The sequence below is a fragment of the Tubulanus polymorphus genome, chromosome 11 (assembly GCF_964204645.1).
Source record: "Tubulanus polymorphus chromosome 11, tnTubPoly1.2, whole genome shotgun sequence".
Classification (NCBI taxonomy): Eukaryota; Metazoa; Nemertea; class Palaeonemertea; order Tubulaniformes; family Tubulanidae; genus Tubulanus; species Tubulanus polymorphus.
In genome coordinates, this window is record NC_134035.1 from 352,342 (window position 1) to 372,000 (window position 19,659).

Below are 19,659 nucleotides of genomic sequence, written 5' to 3' on the forward strand. Positions count from 1 at the left end.
CGAATACGCTTCATTCATTTTGCACAGTTATTGACGGGGTCCAGAAGTCTCAGATCCCCGCCTTAAGGGTCCTCTGTGATTTCTGCATTTCCTAGATTGTATTGTTAAGAATATCTCATCAATCAGTCGCTCGGTCATTCGGTCACCAGTCATCCATTTATCCAGTCAGGCATCATACCATATTTGTAATGAAGAGGGACCCCAAATCCATTGGTCCTGAGAGACAGATTGATGATAAAACAAGGGATTTTCTGGACTTTTTCGCCTGGAGAAAGAGTACAGAACAGGTGGGGGATTTCCTTCTATATTCGGCTCGGATGTACTGGCATACCTGTACTGGGATACCCCTCTTTCTAAAGGTTTGATTATTTCAAAAGTTAGTTTGGGTATGTGGGGCGAAAACCATTATCAGCCGAGCCCAACTTTCGTTCGACAATGAATGGCCAAGGAATGGTTTAGGCCGTTGATGATAGTGATATTAAAAGTAAAATAATCATTCCTTAACTATAATCGAAGTTTTTTAAGGGTTAAGAGGCGCAAGTTGCATACGTATTTGAACAAAATGTGTCGCGCACGACTTAACTGGAACCATGGCCGTGACCGGGACGTGATTAGTCTATATATATTCTGTACATGAGTCAGATCGGCTGTCATACGAGACGCACGTACAGTTTTGTGGGGATTCAGGATATTGGATTTTTGAAACGGAAATACGCTATTTAGAACTCTCAAATTCAAAAACCAACCGTCGTATCTAGGCCTAATATGCTGCAACGATCAGTTATATATTTGTAGAGATTCAAGATATAGACTCTGGAGCTGCAAGTTTGGTCAGAAATGGGCGATTTCAGTCTGAGTCGACATCGTCACGGCGTTGACCATTGTGACGTCATGGTCTTTTGTCCGAATGTGAATGGCCGTGGAATATGTTCGAATGTTTTCCTGTCACAATCGGGCGGACCGGATGGCTTAGTCGGTCGGCGACTAGCGTGTCACCGCTGTGGCCCAGGTTCGAGTCTCGGAGGAGGCGGGTCAGGATGTGGCAAGTGATCTCCGGTAAGCGGGCGAGTCGAGAGTACTGTCCTCCCTGGAATGAGGTTGCTAATGCGTGAGTCCTACAAAATAACTGGTGTGGGGTAAATTATGTTTAATTCAGTCGTTTCTGGCTGAATTATTTATTTATCCCACAATACCGGTCCCGGCAGCGGAGTAATTCCCCCAGGGACCTTCGACTTTTTTACAATATTAGTTTGTTATTTTAAGTTGAGTGGTGAGGGTTTGGGTCATTTTATATTTATTTAATTCCTCGAACTGAAGAAATCCAAGCGACTATTCGGTACAAGCAGCGCGCGGTGATCAATCACAGTTCTTTCTCAACTGATGATAAAACTTCCATAATTTTTCACCAGATTTCAGTTAAAGAAGATGTGTACGCGGCGATGTCTGGTGAACTTGTGTATAAATTCGGCTTCAAAACGACTCTATCCAATAGAGAATCACTCACTGGAGACCTGCCATACGCTCTACTACACAATAGTGCCGCGTCACTGCACAAACCCTTAAGCAAACTTCAATATCATAAAGCAAAACTCGAAAAAAGTAAAATTGAGCCGGTATTACAGTTCAAAACCGGACTTAAATAGAAGGGAAATCTACACTAAAGTTTGTTGGAGTTTATCTAAACCATTAGCTAAAATTTCAGCATACAATTTTAGGCTAAAATCGTAGCATTCGATATTTCTATCTTTAACAATATGTGCCTCTATGAATAGTCGAATTAAACTCGATGACCTGTAGGCCCCATTGAAAATGTTTGGCACGAATTGAATGGTTCTTGCGGATTAGCGTCACGGACTCGGGTCTGTCACAGGAATGCGCGATCGAGCTTTCTGATTGATCCAATCCGGTCGCATCGATGATGCACCGTCGCTGATTGGTTGACGTAGGTATTAGAAGCGCGGTTCGAGCCGCCCGATGCCAGTCCGAGAACTGATGTCCAGCGATGAAGGTCACCTATAAGAGCTCTGCAACAAGGCGTGAAGAAAGTGTGGCTTCAAGCGAACAACCAACTAATAAGCGGCTGATGATGTAAGGAGAGACTGGAACGTGAAGGAATTTGTGACGCCTAGCGATTGAGAACGCAAGATGAGACTGGCGGCTGATGGTGCAGATGATCGCGGAGGAGATCCCGATACTGCTGCTGCTGTTACTGGTGTTGCTGCTGCTGTTGATGTCGGATTTCAACTACAAACAGATGACGGCTAATTTGCTGATGAAGACTAGTTGCTGTTGTCGCTGATTTCCGATGTTCTATTTCGCGCACATTCATACATTATGAATATTGTGTCTTTTTAGGGTTAAACCGAAACCAGTTCGCTACTACTGACAACTACATGTACACACAATTCGTTTGTCGCAACGTCCTGAACTAGTCTGCTGCTGCTGCTGCTACTGCTGCTGCTGCTGCTGCTGCATTGGGAACCGCATCAACTCACATTTTGCTGTTTCGGTATCTTTACATTAAGATAAGGTAATTATATTAAACTTACCCATCCGTACATTTTGCATCTTCATTAGCTTGACGATTATCCGATTTGTTTTTCAGCTGGCAATATTTGAGTGACGGCAACATCTTCAAACCTCGAGACGCAGACTCTACCCCGACTACAGAACCATCTTCAAACCTCGAGACGCAGACCCTACTCCGACTACAGTACCATCTTCAAACCTCGAGAAGCAGACTCTACTCCGACTACAGTACCATCTTCAAACCTCGAGACGCAGACTCTACTCCGACTACAGTACCATCCTCAAACCTCGAGACGCAGACTCTACTCCGACTACAGAACCATCTCCAAACCTCGAGACGCAGACTCTACTCCGACTACAGTACCATCTTCAAACCTCGAGACGCAGACCCTACTCCGACTACAGTACCATCTTCAAACCTCGAGACGCAGACTCTACTCCGACTACAGTACCATCTTCAAACCTCGAGAAGCAGACTCTACTCCGACTACAGTACCATCTTCAAACCTCGAGACGCAGACTCTACTCCGACTACAGAACCATCTTCAAACCTCGAGACGCAGACTCTACTCCGACTACAGAACCATTCTCAAACCTCGAGACGCACTCCGACTACAGTACCATCTTCAAACCTCGAGACGCAGACTCTACTCCGACTACAGAACCATCTTCAAACCTCGAGACGCAGACTCTACTCCGACTTCAGAACCATCTCCAAACCTCGAGACGCAGACTCTACTCGTCATTATTTCGTTTTGCCGCATGTTATAAAAAGTAACGTAAATAAATAAACGTCCATATATAAAATGCTCTCTTTAATAAAATCTCTTTGTCTCGGGCACTTTGCCCCGGAAAGGACTCTCCCCTCTCACAACTTCCACTTGCCCCGGACTCTCGTACAACTTCTCACGTTCAAGGAAAGGACAAAGTCAAAAAGGAAAGGACAAACGCAAAGTACAATCAAAGGATTTATTCCAAATTCAAAGTAGGAATTTGTTACAGCTTGTTTGCAAAAGTAAAATTCAACATTTTATTGAAACGAACAAAATCAAAATTCAACATTTTTATTTAATCAACAACCAATAAAATTTTATTTAAAATACGGGATTTGAACCACCAACCACTGTCTAGCAGTCCAGCACCCTACCCACTACGCTATAGGGACGTACTGACAGCCTACAGGGGAACTCATATTTATCCATTGCTTAAGCAAATTTTATCAAAAAAATAATGCCATCTACCGGGCGAGACAGGAACTAGTTCCTATCACAACCCGGTAGATGGTGGAGAATGAGACCAGAGATGAGAGATGAGATGAGTATGAGAGATGAGAATGAGAAATGAGTATGAGAGATGAGAATGAGAGATGAGGATGAGATGAGGATGAAAGAGTGAGATGAGGATGAGTATGAGATGAGAGATGAGTATGAGATGAGTATGAGAGATGAGGATGAGAGATGAGTATGAGATGAGGATGAAAGAGTGAGATGAGTATGAGAGATGAGGATGAGAGATGAGAATGAAGTATGAGAGATGAGGATGAGAGATGGCTATGAGAGATGAGGATGAGAAATGAGTATGAGATGAGGATGAAAGAGTGAGATGAGTATGAGAGATGAGGATGAGAGATGAGAATGAAGTATGAGAGATGAGGATGAGAGATGGCTATGAGAGATGAGGATGAGAAATGAGTATGAGAGATGAGAAATGAGAATGAGAAATGAGTATGAGAGATGAGTATGAGAGATGAGTATGAGAGATGAGTATGAGAGATGAGTATGAGATGAGGATGAAAGAGTGAGATGAGGATGAGTATGAGATGAGTATGAGAGATGAGTATGAGATGAGGATGAAAGAGTGAGATGAGGATGAGTATGAGAGATGAGTATGAGAGATGAGTATGAGAGATGAGGATGAGAGATGATAGAGAGAGACAGAGGATAGGATTGTATATCACCTGAACTTCTATGTTCCTCGTTGTTTTCTATCCGGCAGATTCTAGATGCCGTCAGTAGTTTTAGTTTTACAGTTTTTAGTTCAAACAGATATTTATCCCATCAGCAGCAAAGTCATCACATAGTTAGTCCTCGTGGACATAAAGTTCACTATAACTGAAGTCAAGTTCTCCCAATATTTGTTCGTTTGTTTGTTTATCCTCCCGGTGAGTTCTAACGCTGCCAACACATATTTTATCCAGTTCATCTGATGTAGTCCTGATCATCAAACACAAACGTCAATAATTCCATCCTAATGATGACAAACATCCTAAAAGATATAAATGAAACTTTATAGATTTGAGGCAACCAATCAGTTATACACAGTGTAAAAGTTAAGTAAAGTTACTGGTGTATCAGAGAAATGGTAGGCTACTCCCCAAAATGAGTGTCAGGGGTCAAATATTTTTTGTCTCCGATTTTGATGAAATTCAGTATAAACATGTATTCTTGGGTGTTGATCACAAATCTGAACGAATTTTTCGGATCTGAGGCCCAGAAAATGAGAAATTCGAATTATTGGGGGACCCCCTAAATTTTCAAAAGGCCTTGGACCCCAGAGTTTTCGAGATATTCAAAATCTGATTGCAGATTTGGAATCAGCACCCCTGAAAATATAAAGGACTAAAATTTCAAGCAAATCGAAGAGATTCGGTTTTTTGGCCAAAAATGGCAAAAATCTAAGGTGTTAGTCCAGGAGTTTTTTTTCGGCGAAAAATTTTTTTTCCCTGATTCCTTCTAAAATTGGTAGGAATATGTATTCTAAGGTGTAGATTCCGGATCCGCAATCAGATTTTGAATCGGAATTCATCTTCATGGGCAAATATGGGTTTTAATGCCCAAAATATGCACCCCAAAAATGGGGTACAAAGTCAAAATTTTTTTTTGGCCCAATTTTAATGACACTTAGTGCAGACATGTTTTTTGGGGTGCTGATTACGAATATGGGGTTAGATTTTGGATCCGAGGCAACTAAAATGAGATATTCAGGATTTCGTGTTTTGACCCCCTTAATTTCGTCACAAATTTTGATGAAATTTGCCTGGGAAATTCGGCCCAAAATCGAATTTTATTCAATGATCAAATATTCAATTAATTTTTAAGGTAGAAATTGATGCTCTTACTAAAACCCTGTATTATAATTCCTGCAACAGAATTACAGGCTGCTTCAAATAACCACATTGACAATTCTTATGAAATGCAGTGAACAGTGTTTACAGATAAACTGCTTTCTCATAATTGTTTTGGAAACTTATAAGAAATTCTACTCACACACTCACTAGCCCTTGTCTAGCAGTAATGGTAGTCCACTGAGTTCCACAAATCCACACCTCCTGGAGTCCACCACTGACTGTATTTTTATGAGTATCAATCCACTTATAGTCCGGTTAGTTGACTAAATAGTCCAGTTAGTTCACATATAGTCTGGTTAGTTCACTAGTAGTCCAGTTAGTTCACTTATAGTCCGGTTAGTTGACTAGAAGTCCAGTTAGTTCACTAGTAGTCCGGAAGAAGTTCACTGAAGAAATAAAACTGTGATGAATTTCAGTTGAAGTCAACATCCAGTTTCGTGATGAAGTTTACACCACAGCCCGACAGGAAAACCTGAAATACTAAAATTGAAATCACATTAACAGGGAGACTGACTGAGAGGTTGAGGGAGGATGGGGTGAGAGGTTGGGGGAGGATGGGATGAGAGGTTGGGGAGGATGGGGTGAGAGGTTGAGGGAGTATGGGGTGAGAGGTTGGGGGAGGATGTGGTGAGGGGTTGGGGAGGATGGGGTGATAGGTGGAGGAGGATGGGGTGAGAGGTTGGGGGAGGATGGGGTGAGAGGTTGAGGGAGGATGGGGTGAGAGGTTGGGGAGGATGGGGTGAGAGGTTGAGAGAGGATGGGGTGAGAGGTTGGGGAGGGTGGGTTGAGAGGTTGGGGAGGGTGGGTTGAGAGGTTGAGGGAGGGTGGGGTGAGAGGTTGAGAGAGGATGGGGTGAGAGGTAAGGGAGGGTGGGTTGAGAGGTTGGGGAGGGTGGGTTGAGAGGTTGAGGGAGGGTCGGGTGAGAGGTTGAGGGAGGATGGGTGAAAAGGGAAGCAAAACAGTACAATAACTCTGACATAGTAAAGGCTTAAGCAAAAGTTTTCAGCAGTTTTCAGTCACACTGGATTAACAGATTCACGTTTTACACAAGAGCCCAGCCTGTGGCAGTGGAAGAAAGCTGGTGTAACCTGCTGAACAAGATGTGGTGCTGGAGGAAGTTAAAGAACAGTTCATCAAGATTTGTGAAACTATCGCCTGCTGCACCATGTGCAATGCAAGCGGCTAGGGTAGTGCGGCCCGTGTAGGCTAGAAAGTGGTTTTTGAAACCGAGTGAGGTCCCTGTTCGTGTTAGCCTAGCACCTAGCCGTCGTTACCCAAACAACCCGGAACCCGTAGTAACAACAACTGACTGATTCAGACTAAATTTGAGTAGGTCCCGGCCTCCACTGACTGTCGTGAAGTGTCTGCGAAGTCACTGGAGTGAGGTCCCCCTAAACTGTGTGTACCTGAGGACATGAAAATGAAATATCAAGCATGAATTTTTATCTTTTTTACCAATATCGAAATTCGTACATTTAGAATCAGCGTGGCTTTAAAGTCTTTATCAATTGAGGGAATAGTTCACTGTAAATAAAGAATTAGCGATTGAATTGAGCCCGCTCCACAGTAAAATAGCGCGATTAATTCAATCTCGACCGTCTAGTGCTGCCGCTATGTATAACGATAGCGTGGAAAATGTGAACTAACATAATACTCGCTTGCCAGAGTCTTTGAACGGCAGGAGTGGACGAACTAATTACCGATTGGCGGGCCGGATTCCGAGGAAAATTCTCAAACTCTGAAAACTGCTCTGAAACGTTCGAACCAAACAATTTTTCTATAAGAGAATGAGCCTTAAAAGAGTTAATTTGAATCGGGGTATTTCTAGTATGGTCTGGGAGAGAGCGACAGGTGTTTGTAAGTTCCCTGTTTATTTGCGCGTAAATAGAATATATCGAAGAAGAAATATTGACATTTTGTCAATTCTGATGATATATTATCATTAAAAAATGAAAATGAATAATTTATTCTGTATACAAATACTATATTTATTGATAAGTAAGTGAATTTTAGCTAAAAAAAATTAAATATGTTACCTAAAAATAAGGAAATATCATACAAAATTCAGAACGTATTCATAGTATCATATTTAATCAGAATTAGACGACACACTGGTCTGTATTGTACGTAATAAGGACATTTAAATTCCGGCGGTAAATATGCGCTACTATTTTAGTTCACAGAAATTCCGCTATCGTTATTCATAGGGGCAGCACTGTACGGTAAATATCTAACTCATCCTCGCTATGTTACTGTGGCATGCGAGCAATACAGATATTTTTCTTAGCCGATTTCGTTGATTTTCTAATACGATTCCATTGTATATGAATAATTCTACTATCGTTTAAGGTTTTTAGAAGGGGATTCTCTTTTTAAAACGAATTTCAAACCGTTTGTGATAGAACTCTTTTGTCTGCGGAATGTATTAGCATCCATCAAAGCGCTAAGCTCACATGCCAAAGGAAGAATTTCAAGCAAATTAAATTTTATTCTCTAAAATAGTGCATTCAACTACCACTATTCACTGTAACCAGAAATAATGCTCGGAAACTATTAAAGAAGAGTAAATTTGAAGTCAAGTTCTCCCAATATTTGTTCGTTTGTTTGTTTATCCTCCCGGTGAGTTCTAACACTGCCAACACATATTTATCCAGTTCATCTGATCCTGATCATCAAACTCAAAAAGTCAATAATTCCATCCTAATGATGAGAAACATCCTAAAAGATATAAATGAAACTTAATAGATTTGAGGCCACCAAACAGTTATACACAGTGTAAGAGTTAAGTCTAGTTACCGGTATATCAGAGAAATGGCAATCTAAGGTAGGCTACTCCCCAAAATGAGTGTCAGGGGTCAAATATTTTTTGTCTCCGATTTTGATGAAATTCCGGTTAGACATGTATTCTGGGGTGCTGATCACAAATCTGAACGAATTTTTCGGATCTGAGGCCCAGAAAATGATAAATTCGAATTATTGGGGGACCCCCCTAAATTTTCAAAAGGCCTTGGACCCCAGAGTTTTTGAGATATTCAAAATCTGATTGCAGATTTGGAATCAGCACCCTTGACAATATAAATGACTGAAATTTCAAGCAAATCGAAGAGATTCGATTTTTTGGCAAAAAATGGCAAAAATCTAAGGTGTGTTAGTCCAGGAGTTTTTTTTCGGCGAAAAATTTTTTTTCTCTGATTCCTTCGAAATTTGGTAGGAATATGTATTCTGAGGTGTAGATTCCGGATCCGCAATCAGATTTTGAATCAGAATTCATCTTCATGGGCAAATAAGGGTTTTAATGCCCAAAATATGCACCCCAAAAATGGGGTACAAAGTCAAAATATTTTTTTGGCCCAATTTTAATAAAATTTAGTGCAGACATGTTTTTTGGGGTGCTGGTTACAAATATGAGGTTAGATTTAGGATCCGAGGCTCCTAAAATGAGATATTCAGGATTTTGTGTTTTGACCCCCTTAATTTCGTCACAAATTTTGATGAAATTCGCCCGCGAAATTCGGTCCAAAAACGATTTTTATTCAATGATGTCAAATATTCAATTAATTTTTAATATTTAATTAATTTTTAAGGTAGAAATTGATGCTCTTACTAAAAACCCTGAATTATAATTCCTGCAACACAATTACAGCCTGCTTCAAATAACCACATTGACAATTCTTATGAAATGCAGTGAACAGTGTTTACAGATAAACTGCTTTCTCATAATTGTTTCGGAAACTTTTAAGAAATTCTACTCACACTCACCAGCCCTTGTCTAGCAGTAATGGTAGTCCACCGAGTCCCACAAATCCACAGAGTTCAACACCTCCTGAAGTCCACCACTGACTGTTTTTTATGAGTATCAATCTAAATGGTCCTAAATGGACTAAATGGTCCGGTTAGTTCACATATAGTCTGGTTAGTTCACTAGTAGTCCGGAAGAAGTAAAACTGTGATAAATTTCAGTTGAAGTCCACCACATCCAGTATTCGTGATGAAGTTTACACCACAGCCCGACAGAGGAAAACCTGAAATACTAAAATTGAAATCACATTAACAGGGAGACTGACTGAGAGGTTGGGGGAGGATGGGGTGAGAGGTTGGGGAGGATGGGGTGAGAGGTTGAGGGAGGATGGGGCGAGAGGTTGGGGACAATGGGATGATGAGGTTGGGTGAGGTTGAAGGAGGATGGGGTGAGAGGTTGAGGAAGGATGGGTGAAAAGGGGAGCAAAACAGTACAATTACTCTGACATAGTAGCCTAAAGGCTTCAGCAAAGGTTTTCAGCAGTTTTCAGTCCCCTGGTCACACTGGTTTAACAGATTCTCGTTTTTCACAAGAGCCCAGCCTGTGGCAGGGAGAAAGCCATTGTAACTAACTGGTCGAGTCAGGGCCTGACTAGTGTGTCGTGACGTGTTTGCGGTGGAGTGAGGTCTCCCTGTGCGTCCCCGGGGCCCTGAGTACATAAAATATGATGAATTCTTATCATTTTACCCAATTCAAAAGTCGTACATTTAAAATCATCGTGGCTTTAAAGTCTTTATCAATTGAGGGAATAGTTCACTGTAAATAAAGAATTAGCGATTGAATTGAGCCCGCTCCACAGTAAAAATAGTGCGATCTAATCTTGACCATCTAGTGCTGCCCCTATGTATAACGATAGCGTGGAAAACGTGAACTAACATAATACTCGCTTGCCAGAGTCTTCGAACGGCCGTAGTGGACGAACTAATTACCGATTTGCGGGCCGGATTCCGAGGAAATTTCTCAAACTCTGAAAACTGCTCTGAAACATCTGGCCAAACAATTTTTCTATGAAAGAATAAGCCTTGAAAGAGTACTTTTGAATCGGGGTATTTCTAGTATGGTCTGGGAGAGAGCGACAGGTGTTTGTATGTTCCCTGATTATTTCTGCGCAATTAGAATATATCGAAGAAAAAATATGGACATTTTGTCAATTTTATCATTCAAAAATGTAAACGAATAAGTTATTCTGTATATAAATACTACATTAATTGATAGGTAAGTGAATTTTAGCTAAAAGAATTAAATATGTTACCTAAAAAATTAGGAAATATCATACAAAATTCAGAACGTTTTCATAGTATCATATTCAATCAGAATTAGGCGCCACACTGGTCCGTATCGTACGTAATAAGGAAATTTAAATTCCGGCGGTAAATATGCACTACTATTTTAGTTCACAGAAATTCCGCTACCGTAATTCATAGGGGCAGCACTGTACGGTAGATATCTAACTCGGCCTCGCTATCTTACTGTGGAATGCGAGTAATAAAGAGATTTTTCTTAGCCGAATTTCGTTCAATGTTTAATACGATTCCATTGTATATGAATAATTCTACTGTCGTTTAAGGTTTTTTGAAGGGGATCATCCTTTTAAAACGAATTTCAAACCATTTTTGATAGAACTGTTTTGTCAGCGGAATGTATTAGCATCCGGTAAAGCGATAGGCTCACATGCCAAAGGAAGAATTCTGAGCAAATTAAATTTTATTCTCTAAAATAGTGCATTCAACTACCACTAACACTGTAACCAGAAAAAATGCTCTGAAACTATTAAAGGAACAACTTTCTATGAAAGAATTAGGCTTAAGAGTAAATTTGAATCGGGGATATTCCTAGTTTCGTCCGGGAGAGAACGACAGGTTCTAGATGCCACACAGTTTTTTTTCAGTTGCCCTGTTTTTAGTTCAAAAGCAAATCGGTAGTGTCACATATTTAGTCCTCGTAAAGTTCACTATAACTGACGTCAAGTTCTCCCAATATTTGTTCGATTGTTTGTTTATCCTCTCGGTGAGTTCTAACGCTTGCCAACATCCAGTTCGATGTAGTCCTGATCAACAAACAAAAATGTCAATATATAGTTCCTAATGATGACAAACATCCTAAAAACAGACATGAGTCATTTTGGCCAAATTTTCATCTTCAGGAAAAATGTGGTAATGTATTCTGATGGTGAAGAGTAAGAAGTGAATGGTGATTGTGACCAATTCTTGCTAAACTTGCGAAAACATTCCAAATTTAGACACATTACTTAGAGCTTCAAATTTCCACTCAGCAAAATTGATCCAAGATGGTTTAGATATCGTCATACATGTATAGATCCCTCCAGTGGTGTATAGTAAAGTATCTGTATATTTTGTCAATAACTTTCATGTCACCAATGTTTTCAAAATGTTTTTATTTCTATCTCGATTAACAAAATTATTTTTCCCCATTTACCATGTAAATGGTAGGCGAGTAATGGAATTATCTTGGCGATCTGGTTTTAACTACTCTTCTGTTCAAAATGGTTTTAGCATTATATTTTTTTTCACTTTAAACATTTCAACCAGTTCACCATAGATCAACAAGGGAGAGGAAATTCAGAATAAGCTCTATAGAGAAGGGATGTGCTTGGGGTCTATATCCCGAAGTGCTGGAGTTACATCTTCTTTCTTCACTTTTCCAAGATAAAACCAATGAATAAAAAGAAATTCATGGGGTTGGATCATTCATAGCTATTGGATTTTATCCTCTTTCATTCATTTTTCACCTTCTGCTGTTCACAAATAAAATCCCGTTTTGAGAACAAAAATCCAAATGAACAAACAACAAATATCAAACAATCATAAAAGGTCATGTTTTTCCAAATGAATTTAAACATATAAATACATCTCTATCTACATTTTTAGAACACACGTGTTTATATGTAATCGTGTTCAAAATTATATACACTCTAACTCTTCAATGAAAATGAAAACATACAAAGTTTACATGACTTAATTAGACTTTGCCTGTTTAACATATTATAAAAATGAGATCATATGAAATCGCGAGTAGCTATTTATTATCACTGCTAGTTTCTATTTAATAGATTGAATATATAACCCGAGTAACCATCATCAGTATCAGTGCAAATCACAAAATACTGATAAAATCTTCCAACAAAATCACCCTCACGATTTTTATAAGTTTTATCTTTGTAACCTAGACAAACCTGGACTGTGAAAAACTGGAATGTTTCACAATCACAAAAACACAATCATAATATTTCAACATCAAGCCACTAGAAAAACAGGAATGTTTCAGAATCATCAAATTTTTCCCTTTACGGTTTTAATATAACTGTATTCATTATACAACAGTTTATCAAGATCTTTCTGTATCACAAGAAAAATCACACAAAATTCATCGTATATTTCCACATCAAATACTTCTATTTTATCGCTTGAACAACCTGAGTAATTATATATCAGCACACATATATATATATATATATATATATATATATATATATATATATATGAAAATATCTAGTGGCACGGAATGCAATTCACAAAATAGTAACATTTTTCAACAAAATCACCTCACTGTTCTATATCTTATTCTTGTAACCTAAACCATATTCCTATGCGGACTTTCGTAACCTGACCTTGAAACCTTAAATGAGGAAAATTCTTATAACAAGAAAAACGGGAATGTTTCATAATCACAAAAATCATCATAGTACTTCCGCATTTAAATCTATTTATGCCACACCACTGGAAAAACAGGAATATTTCAAAATCATCAGATTTCTTCCTTCATGGTTTAACACTGTTTAACACAGTATCTAAATCTAATTGTTTCACAAAAATGTTTCCTATATTTTCACGCACAACAGTTTATCAAAATCTGTATCAAAATTTCTTTCAATGATTATTCCATTTCTTCATTTTACAGTTTTAATCGTATATCACTGTGTTTATCAGAATTTTTGTCAACTCTTTTCTTACAGCTACAAAACATTTTTCGACCAACACAAACTTCACACAAGTAATTCATAATCTCCTTTTCAATGAAATATCTATACCATAGATTTCTATAGTCTATTCAAAATTTCTATTACTCTATCTAGGTTTCTTCATTTTTCAGCAGTTTTTCACCGATCGACTCAAGAATTAAAGTCAATCAACTTCGATCAAACATTAAAGATTATTTGATAGATATTCAACCACACTAAAACAACATGAAACGCTTTAAATCAATCTCTTGAATAGAATCGTATTCATAATTCGACAATTCAGTTTATTTTCAGTTATTCACTTTTCTATGTCCAGTCCATCATAATAAATATTCTAACTTCTAAAATTTACTGATTTACAATTCAATTATTCACCAAATATCCTAATAATATTCACCACAATCTCTAAACTCAAATTATTGACAGATCAACAGTTCAGTAATTCATCTACGTTTGTCTAAATCCTATTTCAGTGACTTCAAATTTGTAATCAAATATCACATATAAACCTGCACTAGATTATTCTAAACTTGACTCAACTGTTAACTACCCGGTATTCGATTTATGTTTGTATTATTCAAATCTGTTAATTCAACTGCTTCTTCACAATATTCTTTTCTTATTGTCTAAGATATTTATGCCTTATTTTCTTAGAAATTTTTTTTTCTTTTCTTACAATAATATATTTTTTTCCTTTCTTACAATAATATATCTTTTCCTTTCTTACAATAATATATCTTTTCCTTTCTTACAATGATATATTTTTTTCCTTTCTTACAATAATATATCTTTTCTTTTCTTACAATTTATTTTTTCTTTTCTTACAATAATAATATATTTTTTCTTTTCTTACAATAATATATTTTTTCGATAATTCAAGCTTTAATGTTATCTTTTAGGTTTCTCAAAATATGTTTTATGTTTAACATATCTCTCTTTATGTTTCCTACAATTTATTTTCTAATCATCTAAAATATCAATCCAAGTTTTTTTTTTTTCGAATACAAATATTTTTCAACCACTAAAATCCTGTAGTCGTCGTTGCTGAAGTTGTCGTCATCGTCGATGAAGCGTTTACGAATTTTAAAACGAGTCTAATTACGCGAAGTAACCAAACGTAGTAACGAACGAACGAACGAGGCGATTCAGCTCCCTTAACTCCTTCCACTACCCGATTACACAACGTACACTTTCAACCAAATTTTTCTTTCTGGAAAATATCTCGAGATCGCAAGCGAGAAGGAACGCTAGCGAGTAATTTGTGCACTGGAACGTTTTTGATTCGACCTGTTTCGTTATTACTCGCGATCGTGACGTATTGGACTATATACGACAGCCCTATGACAGATAGCGGGTTACTGGATCTACGACAGATAGCGGGTTACTGGATCTACGACAGATAGCGGGTTACTGGATCTACGACAGATAGCGGGTTACTGGATCTACGACAGATAGCGGGTTACTTGATCCTTGGTGTCTCAACTCAGTTCGTCTCGTTTCTTTGTTACTGATGAACATGACGTATTGTATCATATAAGCCTTTTCGCTGTGGGTATCATTCAACTTTCATACTCGATATCGCATTGTATGAGACGGTCCCGTAAGACTGGATAGCATAGCAGGTGACTCTCACGCATTTATATCAGACAGTCTCTTGACTGATAACAGCAAACCTGATGTTTCGATAGATTGAATTGTTTCTATGTTACTTTACATCGCAAGATTGATGTTTTGTAATCACATTGGTTTGGTACATTTTTTTCTGAATGCGATTTTTCACACTGTTCGGCACATCCTGCTTTACAGTTCATATCATAAAAGCAGCAAATTGTAGAAACTGAAAAACAACAAAATAATCAAAATATAAATATAGATTTCAATCCGATCAAAATATTACAAAGCAACAAAGTAATTCAAATACAAGGAATTATGAGAAAGTAATATTTACCTGATTTGCTTGAGTTGTTTGTCCAGTTGATGGAACTGATAGCGATACCGTCCACGAGACGCAACTGATAGCAATACTGTCCACGAGACGCAACTGATAGCGATACCGTCCACGAGACGCAACTGATAGCGTTACTGTCCACGAGATGCAACTGATAGCGATACCGTCCACGAGATGCAACTGATAGCAATATAGTGGATTTTGATTGATCAGATTTGTTCACACTGTACGACGTTGTTTTTGCGAAGCAGTGTTTTCCGGTTCATAGTAACAACAGCAAATTGGAGAAACTGAAATGATAAAACAAAATATAAATACAGATTTCAAACACATCAAAATATTACACAAAACTACAAATTTTAAAGTGAGAAGTGATGAGAAAGATAATTACCTGATTTGCTTGAGTTGTTTGCCCAGTTGACCGTTGAATGTTGGTGGAGTAATAGACTGAATGACTCCAAGATAGAGTTGACATTAGATCTGACCATTGAGTCGACATTTAGCCGAGAGTAGCGTTGGCCGCAGTTTGAGTTGACAGTACTGAGTTGATCGCAGGGTTAGATGACCACCGCACGTTGACGGTAAATGATAGCAGTGCCAGTCGATCACGTGGTGAGTTGACAGTAGATTCAGTTGACCACTGCGCGTTGACGGTAAATGATAGCAGAGCGAATCAATCGATAGCACGGAGTTGATCACTGACATTAGATCTTACCGGTTTTGAGTAAGTTGACCACTGAACGTGTGGTCATAGAGTGGATGTTGTATCAGGAGTTAACGGAGCCAATTAGTTGTTACTATGGTTACTATTGTTGTCCATCGTTGCCATTCCCGTTGTTGTCGTTATCGTCGTTGATTTACAATATATATTTTTTTCTTACAATATTTTTTTTTTCTTACATAATTTTTTTTCTTTCATTACACAAACGTTTTTTTCCCTTGTTCGAACCTGAGTCGACTGAAATGTCGAACAATGAATAATCGTATCACATCGAGATTTTTCATAATTGATTTTGATGAAGTCACATGAGACTTGAAATAATGTTTACAGGTTCGGTCCCTGAAGATACACATTATTTCTACTAAACTGAAAAGTGTTAAAGACTTTATCATTTCTAAACACTTCGGGTTCTTTTGAACCGAGCATCAAATGCAAAACATGGAAACTAAAACATACATGATTCCATGAATAAGAAACTCCTTTTAGGATTTTACTTTGATGACAATAAATTTCACAAAAACTTCCCAACAAATTTTCCAAAGTTGAGAAGTTCGATATCAGGTTCAGTTTATGAAGTTATGAATAAGACATAACTTCATAACTGTTGTAGTTTTTGCTGAAAATGAAAGTATTTGATACCAAAAATAGCAGATTTTGATATCACACAAAACTTGGTAATTTTATAGTGACAGGTTCGGTCCCTGTAAGCCGAGAAATGTTAGAGATTTCTCCTTAGAAATTTTGTACTTGTTCAAAACCAGCATCGAATACAAAACATGGAAACTAAAAAGAAATTCCAACAGGAAAATCCTTTCAGTTTCAATAATTTGATGACGATATCTGTAAGAAAAACGAATGCCAAATTTCAGAAGTTCAATATCAGGACCAGATCATGAAAATCTATGAATAAGACTTAACTGATACTGTAGTCGTTTTTTGGCTAAAAATGAAAGTAATTTGACGTCAAAAAATGGCAATTTAATCAAAAATGATGACGAAATTATCCAGATTTAGAGAGCATTTTGACTGTTGCTCAACGTTGTTTAAAGTTCACCATCTGGCTCATTGGTAAGAGTAAACCAGATATAATAATCTGTGCAGTTTCAGGTTCGATTCCTGATGACAATTTCTGAAATTGGAAAAATTTCACAAAGTGTTTCCAACGTAGACACGAGATTTTATTCACGTGTTTCACTTGAGCTTTTCATTTCAATAAAAATAGGATTCTATTCAGGTAAAATTCCCGAATAATGAATGCCTCAAAATAATTTGGTCGTTTTTCAAAAGGCAATTCATTGGAAATCATAGAAGTTTCCTTTGTTAAGTTCAGCTTCGTGAGTTCGAAGACTCAAATCATCAAATCTTTCAACTAGAATTAGTAATTAGTACATTGCTTACGCATGATTTAACTTTTTGTGTTAAATCTGAACTCAGAACCCTATAGAACTGCGTCCTGCCGTTTAGTAATACATCATTATCATCCAGAATGATTTATCCATTTACAGGTTCAAATCCTGTTGGCAAGAAAATTGAATTAGGCAAATAACTGAGATTCCATATTTAAATTCTGAAGGAAATGATAGTTTCACGGATCATGGATCAATTTGGTCTCGATTTCAAAGATTTGATAGACAATTTTGATATTTCAATATGGAACATTTGATCTCAATTTCATAGGATTGAGACGCACATTTGATCATTTTGGTCTCAATTTCACAGATTTGATATCCAAAATTCTTTGAATATCAATTTCTCTTGAGTATCGACTTTGCGCTTCGACCGTCCCATATCATAACAGCAGCAAATTGTAGAAACTGAAAAACAACAAAACAATCAAAACATAAATATAGATTTCAATCCAATCAAAATGTTACAAATCTATAAAGTAATTCGAATACAAGGAATTATGACAAAGAAATATTTACCTGATTTGCTTGAGTTGTTTGTCCAGTTGGTGGAACTGATTGCGATACCGTCCACGAGACGCAACTGATAGCGATACTGTCCACGAGATGCAACTGATAGCGATACCGTCCACGAGATGCAACTGATAGCGATACCGTCCACGAGATGCAACTGATAGCGATACCGTCCACGAGACGCAACTGATAGCGATACTGTCCACGAGATGGAACTGATAGTGATACCATCCATGAGATGCAACTGATAGCAATATACTGGATTTTGATTGATCAGATTTGTTCACACTGTACGACGTTGTTTTTGCGAAGCAGTGTTTTCCGGTTCATAGTAACAACAGCACAAATTGGAGAAACTGAAATGATAAAACAAAATATAAATACAGATTTCAAACACATCAAAATATTACACAAAACTACAAATTTTAAAGTGAGAAGTGATGAGAAAGATAATTACCGGATTTGCTTGAGTTGTTTGCCCAGTTGACCGTTGAATGTTGGTGGAGTAATAAGACTGAATGACTCCAAGATAGAGTTGACATTAGATCTGACCATTGAGTCGACATTTAGCTGAGAGTAGCGTTGACCGCAGTTTGAGTTGACAGTACTGAGTTGATCGCAGGGTTAGATGACCACTGCGCGTTGACGGTAAATGATAGAGGAGCGAGTCGATCGCGTGGTGAGTTGACATTAGATTCAGTTGACCACTGCGCGTTGACGGTAAATGATAGCAGAGCCAGTTTATTACGCGGTGAGTTGACATTAGGTTCAGTTGACCACCGCGCGTTGACGGTAAATGATAGCAGTGCCAGTTTATCACGCGGTGAGTTGACATTAGGTTCAGTTGACCACTGCGCGTTGACGGTAAATGATAGCAGTGCCAGTTTATCACGCGGTGAGTTGACATTAGGTTCAGTTGACCACTGCGCGTTGACGGTAAATGATAGCAGTGCCAGTTTATCACGCGGTGAGTTGACATTAGGTTCAGTTGTCCACGAGACGCAACTGATAGCGATACCGTCCACGAGACGCAACTGATAGCGATACCGTCCACGAGACGCAACTGATAGCGATACCGTCCACGAGACGCAACTGATAGCGATACCGTCCACGAGATGGAACTGATAGCGATACCGTCCACGAGATGGAACTGATAGCGATACCGTCCACGAGACGCAACTGATAGCGATACCGTCCACGAGACGCAACTGATAGCAATATAGTGGATTTTGATTGATCAGATTTGTTCACACTGTACGACGTTGTTTTTGCGAAGCAGTGTTTTCCGGTTCATAGTAACAACAGCAAATTGGAGAAACTGAAATGATAAAACAAAATATAAATACAGATTTCAAACACATCAAAATATTACACAAAACTACACATTTTAAAGTGAGAAGTGATGAGAAAGATAATTACCTGATTTGCTTGAGTTGTTTGCCCAGTTGACCGTTGAATGTTGGTGGAGTAATAAGACTGAATGACTCCAAGATAGAGTTGACATTAGATCTGACCATTGAGTCGACATTTAGCTGAGAGTAGCGTTGACCGCAGTTTGAGTTGACAGTACTGAGTTGATTGCAGGGTTAGATGACCACCGCGCGTTGACGGTAAATTATAGCAGTGCCAGTCGATCG

General features: G+C 38.3%; 1 long non-coding RNA gene across 1 annotated transcript; it reads left to right on the forward strand.

The window, feature by feature from the left end:
• The first annotated feature begins 1,768 nt into the window (after positions 1-1,768).
• On the forward strand, positions 1,769-3,336 carry LOC141912679 (uncharacterized). The gene is made up of 2 exons (XR_012620187.1): positions 1,769-2,530; positions 2,606-3,336. It is a non-coding gene; the product is annotated as an uncharacterized LOC141912679 (long non-coding RNA).
• Positions 3,337-19,659: the final 16,323 nt, after the last annotated feature.